The sequence below is a fragment of the Schistocerca nitens genome, chromosome 6 (genome assembly GCF_023898315.1).
Source record: "Schistocerca nitens isolate TAMUIC-IGC-003100 chromosome 6, iqSchNite1.1, whole genome shotgun sequence".
NCBI lineage: Eukaryota > Metazoa > Arthropoda > Insecta > Orthoptera > Acrididae > Schistocerca > Schistocerca nitens.
The window spans coordinates 577,075,674-577,091,369 of record NC_064619.1 but is presented as its reverse complement, the minus strand read 5'-3'; the positions used below and the strand labels follow the sequence as shown (position 1 = coordinate 577,091,369).

At 44.6% G+C, this 15,696-nt stretch overlaps 1 protein-coding gene across 1 annotated transcript in view; it reads left to right on the top strand.

Moving 5' to 3' along the window:
- Nucleotides 1-15,696, top strand: part of LOC126263484 (UDP-glucosyltransferase 2-like) — an 80,366-nt gene that overhangs the window by 41,715 nt on the left and 22,955 nt on the right. The window lies entirely within an intron of this gene.

Sequence of the window (15,696 nt, the reverse complement as noted above, 5' to 3'; positions counted from 1 at the left end):
ATCCCGGCATTTGCCTGGGGCGATTTAGGGAAATCACGGAAAACCTAAATCAGAATGGCCGGACGCGGGATTGAACCCTCGTCCTCCCGAATGCGAGTCCAGTGTCTAACCACTGCGCCACCTCGCTCGGTTAACTAACCTAAGGACATCACACAACACCCAGTCATCACGAGGCAGAGAAAATCCCTGACCCCGCCGGGAATCGAACCCGGGAACCCGGGCGCGGGAAGCGAGAACGCTACTGCACGACCACGAGTGGCGGACCGGCTGGATTTTATCAACGGCTGCATTTAGTAATTATATTATAACTACACTAGGGCCACTCTGCTATAGAATATGTACTGCGGTTCAGTCATTAGATTACTGGTGAAGGTGTTTTACACACACAAACAAACAAACAAAGAAACACACACAAACACTCACAAACACACAAACACACACACACACACACACGAATTATTCACAGCCATGCCGACTTTCACGAGAAGGTTACCTTAACAGTTGCAAATGTGCACCTGAGATTATAGGAAACAGCGAGCCTTGGCTGTTGGATCTAATTAAGAAAAGTTTTCCACGACTGTTTTTGCTTTAGCGGTCAGTAATCATCTTACATAACCTGTACTTCTGCCAGTGTACTTAAATGGTGCTGTTTATGTGTTACACACTTACAGAATTTATACTCACAATATCGTATGGTGTGCACCGTCATCTCTCTTCCACCCATCTCCATAATCCACCAGATCGCTATCGCACCCCTGTGCGGTGGAGCTTGAGTTGGAAGTAGCCAGCTCGTAAACTCGTGGTGGAAAATTAAAAAAAATGTTCAAATGTGTGTGAAATCTTATAGGACTTAACTGCTAAAGTTATCAGTCCCTAAGCTTACACACTACTTAACCTAAATTATCCCAAGGACAAACACACACACCAATGCCCGAGGGAGGACTCGAACCTCCGCCGGGACCAGCCGCACAGTGCATGACTCCAGCGCCACAGACCGCTCGGCTAATCCCGCGCGGCAGTGGAAAATACATTCACTGTAAGTACACTGAAGTGTCACAATTCATGGGAAACCTCCAAGAATCGTGTCGGACCTCGTTTCTCCCGGTGTAATACAGCAACTCGACGTGGCATCGATCCAACAAGTCGCTGGAAGTCCCCTACAGAAAAATTGAGTCCTGGTGCCACTATAGCCGTCCATAATTGCGGAAGTGTTGCCGGTATAGGAGTTTGTGCACGATTTGACCTCTCTATTATGTCCCATAAATGTTCGATGGCATTCATGTCGGGCGATCTGGGTGGCCAAATTATCCACTCGAACTGTGCAGAATGTTCTTCAAACCAATGGTGAGCAACATTGGTTAGGGGACAGGGCGCATTGTCATCAATAAAAATTCCAAAAAGTGGTTCAAATGGCTCTGAGCACTATGGGACTTAACATCTTAATAAAAATTCCATCTCTGCTTAGAAACATGACGTCCATGAATGGTTGCAAATGGTCTTCAAGTATCCGAATATCCAGAGGATCCAGTCCTATTCCATGTAAACATAGACCACACCATTATGGAGCCCTCACCAGCTTGCCCAGAGCCTTGTTGGCAACTTGGTTCCACTACTTCGTGAGGTCTACGCAACACTCGAACCCTACCGTTAGCTCTTACCGACTGAAATTTGACCAGGTCATGGTCTTCCAGCCGTCTAGGAGCCAACCGATATGGTCATGAGCCCAGCAGAGGCGCTGCAAACCACGTCGTGCAGTTAGCAAAGGTACACGCGTCGGTCGTCTTCTGCCTTAGCTCATTAATGTGAAATTTTGCGGCACTGTCCTAACAGATACGTTCGTCGTACGTCCCACATCGATTTTTGTAGTTGTTTCACGCATTGTTGCTTGTCTGTTAGCACTGACAACTCTACGCAAACGACGCTGCTCTCGGTCGGTAAGTGTAGGCCCTCGGCCAGTGCGTTGTCCGTGGTGAGAGATAATGCCCGAAACGTGGTATTCTCAGCACACTCTTGGCACTGTGGATCGCGGAATATTGAATTCCCTAAAGATTTCCGAAATGGAACGTCCCATGCCTCTAGCTGCAACTATCATTTCGCGTTCAAAAGTGTTAATTTCCGTCGTGGGGCAATAATCGCGTCGGAATCCTCTTCACACGAATCACCTGACTGCAAATGACAGCTCCTGGAATGCACTGCTCTTGTATACCTTGTGTAAGCGATACTGCCGCCATCGGTATATGTGTATATCACTACCCCATGACTTGTCACCTCAGCGTATTCATCCGGCAAGGAGAGGGGAGCTGCTGGCGTGAAATTTCTGGTCACAATCTTTGCACCCATTCTAACATTCTGCGTGGTGTCTGTTTGTTCTATATCGTGTCTTTCGCGCAACGACGCTCTGAGCGTGTTTTTTAGGGAATTGACTAGTTTGAACCTGGGACCTGTTGCTGGTAAGGAGACGCCAGACCACACATGACATGTAGAATTCAGAAGAGTTCAGTGAGACTAGCGATGATATAACCAAACACTTAATGATTTCAGCGTCAGCTCCACTGCACTCCCTGTAAAAGAATCTTAATACTAACTAAATTTAGTGGAAGGGGTTCAAGGCTTTCCTATTTTTAGTTAGCTGGTAAAATAACGTCGAAAAAGCAGTTAAGTTTACCATTGGAAATTTTATTCTACTCACAAAACATTGTTTATAAATTGCACTATTGATAAAAGGAAATGTTTTAATACAGGATGGTAAAAACCGACTGCGTTCAACAAAAATGTGAACGAATATTTCCTGAATGGGTTTCCAAGTTCTACAATGGATCGAAGGATGACCTATGCCATATCACATCTATAATCTAGGTTTAAATTAAATTTCACAAAAGAGAAAACTATCAAAATGGTCTACAGTGACCCTCAATTATCTTTAATTACTTATCTAACTTGTCGTAAATTACAGTGGCTGATGTAGCTTCTCAATAACTATATAACAGAAAAACATCGCGTTTCAGATTTTTACTTCAAGTGGCAAATGTGAATACCATGAGCTTTAATTGACGATCGACACTAGTATTACGCAAAAAGGGGGTGTAACAGATGAGACTTCTGCAGTTCTGAGTGAAGCTTTATGTGCTGTTATGCGGCATCGCGTGCGTTCATTACCTTGTCGGTGTTTGTCAGGGGGCGGCGGACAGCACAGCTCCGCTCACCTTGCCGTCTCGAAAGCAACTCCATCCTAACTTCTCCTTACTACAATTTACCGAAGTTGGTTTAAAAAAACTATCTGGCTGTGTTTTCATCTGACCAATCAGGGTCTCAATGTTAACCTTAAGCTCCGCCTACAAAAATTCTGCCTATCCAATAAGAAACGTTATACTTTCTGTGGTGGGGCAATGTTTTTAAAGTTTGCAACATAACAGAGATGCGAAAAAGTCTCACGCTAAAACTTGCAGCTGGTGTGGTCCTTTTAGCGTTATCGTAAGATCTATACTGTTCTTCTGGAGGGCTCTATCTTTTAACATGGGCTGCGGGTGGTCCTGACGTAACAGAGTCGCGAAAAAGTCTCACGCTAAAACTTGCGGGTGGTGTAGCCCTTTTTGTGTTATCGTAAGATCTATACTGTTCTTCTGGAGGGCTCTAGCTTTTAACATTGGCTGGGGGGTGGTCCTGACGTAACTGAGATGCGAAAAAGTTTCACGCTAAAACTTGCGGGTGGTGTGGTCCTAGCGGTTAGCTGGCTACGTGGGTGTCCGTCCGTCCCTTATCGTAGGGCCTTCCAGCTTAACAGGGTTCTGCTCTCGGCTTCTGTTCTCGTTTCTCCCCTCGGAACTGCGTCTGTCTCACAGTGGGAAGGTATGACATGCATTTAGGCATTCTTGTGTTAGTCTGTGGTATTCCATTTGCTCACTCGTTACTCGTATTACTTTGGTTAATGTAATGTCACGATTTATTCGGAGCTATGTGACATACTACTGGATTTGCTTATCATGTCAGGGTTTTCATGGAAGGTGTTGGATTTGCCTGACACCTTACACCATGTTTTAACATGTTGTTTTGTAGGGTGGGCAACCACAGCCTAACTTCGACATTTTTTCAAAGAAAATTTCGCACTGGCTGTATGAATTATTTTTATTAAATCTGCGACCGGTTTCGCACCACTTATCGGTGCATCCTCAGGCAATATAAGCTATTTATAACGTAGTAACGTTGAACATTGCCCTGTAGCCACTCCCCAGCATTCTCGTCCAATATACCGTCATCTGGTGAAAGCGCTAGTTAAAATATAAAAATCCGTTTAAAAAAAAAATTTAATGATGGGTGCGACAATGACCGCGCAAGTTGAGAGGAGCCGCGCAACAGCGGACACGACCTGACTGACTGGCCGAAACCCTGAAAGCGCTCACGTAGTGTCGCGGGTTTCTCCAGAGGCCGGATGACGTACAGGGCGTGAAGAGTGGGGGGTGCTGAATTTATAATTTTTTAAAAAAAGTCTGATGCCATGCTAGGCGGCCAATATAAAAAATGGGCTGTTAGTTAAAACCATAAGAATAATAAATGTGGTGGTTATGAATGCGTAAGGCCCGGAGTACGCACAAAAATATATTGGACAGACTAACAAGTAAGCTATAGGGATAAGGCTACCTGTTTAAGTAATCAAAATTTTCTAAAAGACCCTTGTGCCTCAGATCGGTCTGGGCATTAAGTGAGGAGCGAGTGGATTTCTTCAGAACTCTGAAGATTTCAACCTCTTCCAAAACATTAAGGGTGTTGCCCTTACTTTCCAAGTGTAACACCCGCATGTCCGCATGTTGTTTTGGATATCGGTGATATGGTGACCCGTTTCCCGCAAATGCGGACCTACGGCCGATTTTGAGCCTGGGTCGCTGATGTGCTCCTCTCAACTTGCACGGTCATTGCCCCTTCCATCATTTAAAAAAATTTTAAAGGATTTTTATATTTTAACTACCGCTTTCACCAGATGACGGTATATTGGACGTGAATGCTGTGGAGTGGCTACAGGGTAATGTTCAACCTTACTATGTTATATATAGCGTATATTGCCTGGGGATGCACCGATAAGTGGTGCGAAACCGGTCGCAGATTTAATAAAAATAATTCATACAGCCAGTGCGAAATTTTCTTTGAAAAAAAAAGCATGGTTTAAACTATAACTCCGCATATTGTGTCTAATGGAATGTGGGCATGTAACATGGTTGATGGTGATCCGTCCATTGGGAGAATAAGCTTGACGGCCCCGCTTGATGCAATTCTAGAGGGGTAGGCTACTTCGCAATATCGCATTTGACCCTGTACCTTATCTTCTTACAACGCAAATGTGTCACCAAAATATACACACATGCCTTACAGTCACCCATACTCAACAGCTACACTTAAAACACAACTTTCACGCACTGCGGGGAAAGGTGCCATTATGTGTCGAGAAAGAACACCCCTTCTGATTAGCGGGCTGCAGCTACCCTTCTGGGTCTTTCAGCCAGCGGTGCTATACTTATCTTTCTTTTCTTTGCTTTTGGTTTTAGCAATTGGAGCTCCTGCATATTTCAGTTTGCGTCTGCGAACGCAGCTAACTTTCTACTTTGGCAATCACAGGATATGTCAAGCAAGACCTGTTGCCAGTTCCGCGTGAAGCCCTATTATGATTTTTACCTTTGGCAGCGTTTCACGAGCGTAATGTACATTGTTCCGACGGTAATGATACCTGAACTGATTGCCCGATTCAGTTATGCGTTTCAAGGCATGGAACGTAATCTTGACATGCTTGACAGATTTGTGTGGTCATGGCTACGGAGACATCAGTCACATAGCCTAGCTCAGAGCAGACCGTTTGAAAAAAATCTGTTATACGTTCTCTGCTGGCCGTCAAAACTGCAACACCATGACGACAGCATGTAGCAAATAGCAACGGCATAAACTGTAGTACATGCTTGGATATGCAAATGATTAGCGTTCCAGTCCAACATCACGAAGGTAGCGTGTTAACCATAGAACTCTTTACTTTTGGATAACAAGGACAGAGTGAGTCACTGAATTAACGCCACAATGCTTTCTGTGGGACTTCCTGCTACTGCGCTAACATCCGAGTACACTTGCCGTCCAGCACATCAGAAATGATTAAACGTACAGTATTTATATTGTATTAGATCTTATTTACTTGTAACGCACTACTAGTCTCATAGAGTTCCAATGGTGTTTTCAACCTCATTGTTATTCGAAGTCGTTCGCCTGCTTAACTGGGTGGTAACTTGCTTGCCTCCCATGCACTGGACCCGGGTTCGATTCCCGGCCGTGTTGGAGATTTTCTCCGCTCAGGGACTGGGTGTTGTGTTATCCTCATCATCATTTCATGCCGGCCGTAGTGACCGAGCGGTTCTAGGCGCTTCAGTCTGGAACCAAGCGACTGCTACGGTCGCAGGTTCGAATCCTGCCTCGGGCATGGATGTGTGTGATGTCCTTAGGTTAGCTAGGTTTAAGTAGTTCTAAGTTCTACGGGACTGATGACCTCAGATGTTAAGTCCCATAGTGCTCAGAGAAATTTGAACCATCATTTCATCTTCATCATCGGCCACAAATCACCTAATGAGACGCCGACACTTGGCGGCCAAACCCGTCTGGGACATCCCAGCCAACAATGTCATACGATCATTTCATTATCCGAAGTCGAATGAGTGGAACAAGGTACGACACATACCTACACAGCGACAAATATTTTCTACTTAAGTTCACTAATAGTAAGGCTAAGTACCGTTTCCGTGCAGTATATAACAAGGAATAGACTTTCGGAAAATCAAAATGTTACATCACTCAGCGAGACATATTAAAGACTAATGCCTTATATTGAAATCTCAACTGACATAAAGATCCTAATCGCAATGAATACGAGTCCTGAAAAATTCCTGGTAATTTGAAAAATCTTAACCTCGTATTAGCGTAGGCGAAAAGTAACCCTAAAAGGATACCTTAATGAATTCTTCTGACGTGTCGTAATAAATCGCTATCGTCTGTCCAGTGCGATAAATTACCTCATGTCAAATGGTACTATCTTTGAATCATGCTATTGAGATATTAATCGCCTGTAATTAAGTACAGCAATAGTTACGAATTATCTATAAATCTTTCTCTCTCTTTCTTTCTTCTCTGAGAATTAGTTAAACGTAATAGGTATGTATGAATATCTTTTGCTATCAATTCCTTTCCAGTTTAAGCACTACGCCTTAATCAGAACTTTAGATAGCTTGTCAGTTGGTCGTCACGTATAGCAAAGATAAGACGATCTTTGAATGTCAACGATAAGGCGTAATTACTATTAAACTTCGTTACTGGCTGTTAATTACTCAAAAGAAACCGTCCAAATATCAATATGGCTTACTTTCAATTACGTTTTCTCTATATTTTACGTTAACTAGCCGAAATTATCAGACAGATACCCAATTACGTATTTAATTTCATTAAATACGAATTTACGACCAATGAGCAATTGCTATTTCATGTTTCAAGTGAAACTCTTAAGCCGGCTTTCTTTAGCACTTGGAATCTTTATCTTTTAGCAAATTCAGTTACTGATTCTGATTACTATACCCGCTTTAGGTAAATCCTACAAATCCTCTTTCTGGCTCATTTTATATACGTCAACCTAGAACATTTAACACAAATTCTAAGATTCTGAATCTGGAACCACCACATCTCTCTATAATAACTATTGAAACGACCCCTTAGGAAAATTTATATTTTACTGTGCTGATAAACCTCTTACGTTATTTGATTTTTAAACTGCTGAGCAGAACTGAACGTACTCAGCATTTCTCTCTTTACTTATTCTGATCAACACTAAACTGACACACAATATTTTTAGCGCAACGCAATCTGACTTTCAATAATCCCTACAAAAGAATGGCCGTGACTAACAATAACCTATACCTTTCATGAATCACTTACCTCACGAAAATCTTCGTTACTCGAACTACTGCAATACAGCGAGCGCCAATAATGCCAGCTAAACAGCCCACTTACACTATAATTCAGAACGCAATCTTTCTTTGCTATTTCTATAACGTAGCATCATTTTATTTGAGTCTTTTAATGATTTCAATTAAAAATTTGTTCGACGTAAGTGCCAACAACAAACTAATGACCTACAAATCGATAGTAATACAATCAGCAAAAATAAAATCCCTAAATGCAACCACCTGTTTGACCCAAACAATTAACTCTCAAGGCAAAGCGCTGCCTCTTCAGGCATTGGCATGCCGCGACCCGCAACAATTACTTCAAAAATGGTTCAAATGGCTCTGAGCACTATGGGACTCAACTGCTGTGGTCATAAGTCCCCTAGAACTTAGAACTACTTAAACCTAACTAACCTAAGGACAGCACACAACACCCAGCCATCACGAGGCAGAGAAAATCCCTGACCCCGCCGGGAATCGAACCCGGGAACCCGGGCGTGGGAAGCGAGAACGCTACCGCACGACCACGAGATGCGGGCCAACAATTACTTATTTGAAAATAGGCCACTCATCACTTTCCACTCCGCAAGTCTCAACTTAATACCGAGCGGTTCGTTCATGGTTCCACGTTACTAAGTTGCGCAATAAACATCGGCTAAAGGTACGGGCTATTTAATTATTCGGGGACCAATTCAAACTAACGAGCCAAACGACGTCCACCGTATATGTTAGGGCCCAAAAGTGCACCGTAACGCACTAGAGTCGTTACCTCGCGCGATGCACTTCAAACAACCTAACTCACCACTAATGGACCAGCCAACAACCTAATTACTTCTGAGCGAGCTGGAAGCCACTAACAATACGTCACGGATCAAAATATCAGATACCTCTGATACGAGCACAAAATTCAGATAGTATTACAGCATTAACGCTTTGTTCCAGCTGTGCCTTCCACAGCCTAAATTTACCACACCAGCCGGTTTTTCGACAACTCTGTGGCTTAACGAAAACTCGTGAGAACCTAAATATTCCAAAATCGGTACTTAAAAAGGGGGGGGGGGGCGAACAACTCTCGGAACTACTGCAATTCACGGTAATTTCTTCTCAAAAATCTGACTTTCCGCACCCTTCAGCCGGCTGTATAGACAGTCTGGCCACGCCAGACTATTACTCCAACCACACCAAGCCTTGCCAAGCCGGATTGCCATGCGACGATCCAGCTCGCACGATGTCTGAATGTAGACAGACTACCAATAAGACCTACATGTAGAAGGTATATACAAGAACTGTCTATCTCTTTCATGAAAATCATGTGGGAACCATTAAAGACGAACAAACTCGTAACGCCACCTCGACAAACTTTAAGTCGAAGCCCGCCATCTTAAGTAGTCCAAAACATTAGGTTCACCGCATTCATACCTCCATGGTTCACCGCGGTGATCTTTCGCCGTGACTTCACTCTGACGTGCACGTGCCCAGTTTCGACCGTGTTGGCTGTTTTGATTGTCTGGAGACAAGGTAGTTTCACTAAAAATACTAGCCTGCGTTGTTTACGGATGTACTAAACTATCCGACCGTAGTCTAAAGTTTACTTTTATTGTAGCGGTTTTATTTCGGTCATTCGACTTTGGATGTGCCTTATTTACTCAGTGTCCGATCCTTCCCTTATTTCCTACGTTTTGCAGTGCCTTGCAAATCGCAAACGCTCCGACATCCGTGCCACACTGTATCAATGGTCTCGTCCCCGCACAACACGCGGCTACGTAACGTAAATTCCCCTTGTTTATAAATACACATTGTTCTCATTTTCTCCTCCCCCCTTCAAAAAAGACTCTGACTACAAGAGCCGGAGCCAGTGGTCATGTATGCGTGAGAGTTTTGTTTGTATGATTTTATGAATGTGTGTGGCCGGCCGCTGTGACCGAACGGTTCTAGGCACTTCAGTCTGGAACCGCGCGACCGCTACGGTCGCAGGTTAGAATCCTGCCTCGGGAATGGATGTGTGTGATGTCCTTAGGTCAGTTTGGTTAAAGCTGTTCTACGTTCTAGGGGACTGATGACCTCAGATGTTAAGTCCCATAGTGCTCAGAGCCATTTGAACCATCTGAATGTGTATGTGTGCTTTGTTTCCTTTTTGAAGAAGGCTTTGGCTGTAAACTTATGTGAGCACTCTTTTCGCCGTGCCCGCCTGCTGCTCGGCGAATGAATAGCAATCTATCCTTTCCACAACATAGTTATTCCCCCACGAAGTTTGGTGCTAATAATCCACTGCACTTCGACAGGAACAATGATGCACACAATTACAACACCAGAATGAAAAATGATATTCATTACACCACATTATGGTTGTCTGTAGTACAGGCAGAAGTTCACAATACTGCAACCAAAAGCTTTGATCAATTGCTAATTGACATAAAATGCCTGACAGAAGGCAAAGTAACATTTTAAATGAAACTAAAAACGTTTTTCTTTGACAAGTCCTTCTGTTTCTCAAAATATTAACTATTTCTGTAATCTGTAAATCGTGATGAGTAGTAATTACTGACTAACATCTGTCTGCCTTTAATTAAAAAACGAAAAACTAACGAATGATCACCATGGAGGCATATTTAAAAAAAATTGGTGTCGCTATATAATAACTCGCACTACACCATTACGATTTATCGCGCAAATGAATATGAAACATATAACTTACTAAGTAACTAATTAGCTATTGGTATATCACAAAGCATGGTATAGGCTTATACACTTTGAAAACTTCAAAATGAAATTCCAAAGTAAAACCAAGCATATGATCAAAGCAGACGTAAATTCCTATTGTACTATGTTTGGTTATTCCTGATAAACTGACAGTCACTGGCGGGATATACACTCCTGGAAATGGAAAAAAGAACACATTGACACCGGTGTGTGAGACCCACCATACTTGCTCCGGACACTGCGAGAGGGCTGTACAAGCAATGATCACACGCACGGCACAGCGGACACACCAGGAACCGCGGTGTTGGCCGTCGAATGGCGCTAGCTGCGCAGCATTTGTGCACCGCCGCCGTCAGTGTCAGCCAGTTTGCCGTGGCATACGGAGCTCCATCGCAGTCTTTAACACTGGTAGCATGCCGCGACAGCGTGGACGTGAACCGTATGTGCAGTTGACGGACTTTGAGCGAGGGCGTATAGTGGGCATGCGGGAGGCCGGGTGGACGTACCGCCGAATTGCTCAACACGTGGGGCGTGAGGTCTCCACAGTACATCGATGTTGTCGCCAGTGGTCGGCGGAAGGTGCACGTGCCCGTCGACCTGGGACCGGACCGCAGCGACGCACGGATGCACGCCAAGACCGTAGGATCCTACGCAGTGCCGTATGGGACCGCACCGCCACTTCCCAGCAAATTAGGGATACTGGTGCTCCTGGGGTATCGGCGAGGACCATTCGCAACCGTCTCCATGAAGCTGGGCTACGGTCCCGCACACCGTTAGGCCGTCTTCCGCTCACACCCCAACATCGTGCAGCCCGCCTCCAGTGGTGTCGCGACAGGCGTGAATGGAGGGACGAATGGAGACGTGTCGTCTTCAGCGATGAGAGTCGCTTCTGCCTTGGTGCCAATGATGGTCGTATGCGTGTTTGGCGCCGTGCAGGTGAGCGCCACAATCAGGACTGCGTACGACCGAGGTACACAGGGCCAACACCCGGCATCATGGTGTGGGGAGCGATCTCCTACACTGGCCGTACACCACTGGTGATCGTCGAGGGGACACTGAATAGTGCACGGTACATCCAAACCGTCATCGAACCCATCGTTCTACCATTCCTAGACCGGCAAGGGAACTTGCTGTTCCAACAGGACAATGCACGTCCGCATGTATCCCGTGCCACCCAACGTGCTCTAGAAGGTGTAAGTCAACTACCCTGGCCAGCAAGATCTCCGGATCTGTCCCCCATTGAGCATGTTTGGGACTGGATGAAGCGTCGTCTCACGCGGTCTGCACGTCCAGCACGAACGCTGGTCCAACTGAGGCGCCAGGTGGAAATGGCATGGCAAGCCGTTCCACAGGACCACATCCAGCATCTCTACGATCGTCTCCATGGGAGAATAGCAGCCTGCATTGCTGCGAAAGGTGGATATACACTGTACTAGTGCCGACATTGTGCATGCTCTGTTGCCTGTGTCTATGTGCCTGTGGTTCTGTCAGTGTGATCATGTGATGTATCTGACCCCAGGAATGTGTCAATAAAGTTTCCCCTTCCTGGGACAATGAATTCACGGTGTTCTTATTTCAATTTCCAGGAGTGTATTTCGGGTAAAGAAGCAGACAGGGTACTGCTGGAAAGGTAGGCCTACATCTCACACAGATTAGGCTGTCATTACTAACAAAATTACTTACATTTGTGTTAAAGCGAAATATTAATTTTACTGAGTCTTAAGCGTTTGAGACTATCCCCTTTAACACATTTATACTACCGTTCCACAATGCTGCTTAATACTCGAATTTAATAATTATACCTCTTTTATTACTGTTGTTGGTCACACGCTGAGTGACATACCACAGATAAGATTTCAGAGGGAGAAGATGTGTAAACTACATTGAGACTAAAGCACTCTAATAAAACAAGAACTCTATTGTGCACGGAGCTGTACCTCTAAGCAGTTCTGTTTCTTTGACATTTCAGTACTTCTTCTGTTTATTGATATGCACAAGATGCAATAGCATACCTTCCTTCTTTCCTCATTGCAATCTTTTTGGGCTAACAACGGAACACTTGGGTAAGTTTCTTTTCACACGTGAACATTAAAAAGGCGGTGCTTAAAAGCTGAAAGCTGAAAATGTGATGAACAAGAAGCAATAGCAGTAAGCAAACAACAAGCGTTGGTTTCAGAATTACAGCTTCATTTGCTGTAGATATGGATATAGTAAACGAGGAATAAAATGCATTACGAAAGCATCCTTTTCAGATCATATCCTTCTCTTCTTGTTGTTGTGGTCTTCAGTCCTGAGACTGGTTTGATGCAGCTCTCCATGCTACTCTATCCTGTGCAAGCTTCTTCATCTCCCAGTACCTACTGCAACCTACATCCTTCTGAATCTGCTTAGTGTATTCATCTCTTGGTCTCCCTCTACGATTTTTACCCTCCACGCTGCCCTCCAATGCTAAATGTGTGATCCCTTGATGCCTCAAAACATGTCCTACCAACCGATCCCTTCTTCTAGTCAAGTTGTGCCACAAACTTCTCTTCTCCCCAATCCTATTCAATACCTCCTCATTAGTTACGTGATCTAATCTTCAGCATTCTTCTGTAGCACCACATTTCGAAAGCTTCTATTCTCTTCCTGTCCATACTAGTTATTGTCCATGTTTCACTTCCATACATGGCTACACTCCATACAAATATTTTCAGAAACGACTTCCTGACACTTAAATCTATACTCGATGTTAACAAATTTCTCTTCTTCAGAAACGATTTCCTTGCCATTGCCAGTCTACATTTTATATCCTCTCTACTTCGACCATCATCAGTTATTTTACTCCCTAAATAGCAAAACTCCTTTACTACTTTAAGTGTCTCATTTCCTAATCTAATTCCCTCAGCATCACCCGATTTAATTTGTCTACATTCCATTATCCTCTTTTTGCTTTTGTTGATGTTCATCTTATATCCTCCTTTCAAGACACATTCCGTTCAACTGCTCTTCCACTTCTCTTCTTATTAATTCGAAATATATGAACATGAACGTGGTACATTAAAGAGGCCGAATGTGTCGTATTACTAGAGCAAAAACGCATTCAAAAACAGAAATACGTTAGAAATTGCATCGCTGTCTTTTGCGATGGCCAATGGTCGCTTCGCAGCTACGTCAACCCTCTGTCATTTTGGCGCTTACCGTTCATCTAGAACATTGTTTTTACACATCGTCTGTGATGTCATACACATGAAATTATACATTTTTACTTGATTTTTAACACACAGATGTTTCCGGATGACGAGCAATAGTAAAGCCGAATATACACCGTGCGTGAGACACAGCACAAACGCTATCAACATTCTGAATATGAGTAAAAATTACGCAGTGGTTTTCTCATTCATTAAGGAACGTCGTTTGAATGTTGGGATCTCGGCAGTGTCGCGCGACTAACGCAATGAGGGGTTACATATTGTTCTATCAGTCATGCAGGATCGTATAGACACAGTGTAGTGGCCAGTTTGCGTCCACACATTCAGTTACGATGACCGGCAAAGGGAAGTATTCCCACGCACGTAGTGCCATCTCCGATGACGCAAGCGCTACAGGTGGTGAAACTGGTACCACACGTATGCCTAGTCTCCATCGGAATCTAACTGTTGTGACTTGGCAAGACAGCCAAGTCACTATGAGAGGAAGCCGAAAGGCACGCGCTTAAGCTCACGCAGGCTGGCGCGAGGTCTGGAACAGTTAAGGGAATTAATAGTAGCAAATAAAGTACGTGGTTGATATAATACTTAACTTTAATCTGCAATTGGTGTACATCGCTCTTGACGGTACATGTTATAAATCTCAATATCAAATGCTATGGCGCCTTGCTAGGTCGTAGCAAATGACGTAGCTGAAGGCTATGCTAACTATCGTCTCGGCAAATGAGAGCGTAGTTGTCAGTGATCCATCTCTGGCAAAGTCGGCTGTACAACTGGGGCGAGTGCCAGGACGTCTCTCTAGACCTGCCGTGTGGTGGCGCTCGGTCTGCAATCACTGACAGTGGCGACACGCGGGTCCGACGTATACTAATGGACCGCGGCCGATTTAAAGGCTACCACCTAGCAAGTGTGGTGTCTGGCGGTGACACCACACTAACTTGATAACAGACCACCGTGTTTTATCCGACCGGCGTGTTGATACATAATCCAGCCTGGTTATGGCAACCTGCCGGTCACTTCCGTATTACTGGAAGATGGAGTTGCAGGATACAGCACATGCCACTTACGTTGAATCAGAAAATGGGCTAGTTTGCAGCAAAATAAGTATCCACACGGACTGTACGATGACATCCAAAGCACCACGGACTGTCAGTTTGGAGACTACAGTTGCGGCTTCCTTCAAGGTGGCAGCAGAGAGTGGCATACCATCACTGGCATACCATCACTGGTGCACCCAACAACACTGGACACAGAGAACAGTACCGCGTTACCTTTTGAGATGCAGCCCGGTTTGGTGTGTAGCCTCATGACAAATTCATCCCTATGTGGAGGGTCTGAGGAGAAAGAACATTACTTGACTGCACCCATCATCTTCTTGCAAGCCCAGCATATGTCATGATGGTATGGACTGGCACTAGGTGCACAATGTGATCACCTCTGGTTCGCGTAGTTAGTAGTTTGGAGAGTAGGAGAGTAACTGTCACATTTATGATATGTTAAAGCCGGTAGCTGTTCCCTATCTTCGAGGACTCTTCTACGTGCTCTCCGGACCTATCTCGGTACATGGCCAGTATGTTTTCCACACCTCTTAGCTACTGCAACCATGTGGTCGTGGTTTGCCTAGAGCTAGCGTGCCACCACTCGCCTGCCACTATGCTAATGAAGTCTGGCGTGGAGTTGAAGCATCACGGGATAACGGACGCGTATCTCATCCAGTCTCAGTGTGACTCGATGCCTGACCATGCTTCTCTCAGAAGTGGCAGCTACGTGCACTAAATTTCGCACCCTGTATAGGACCTACTCCTATATTACCTAAAAATTTAATCATGTATTGCTCCACCTGCACAACT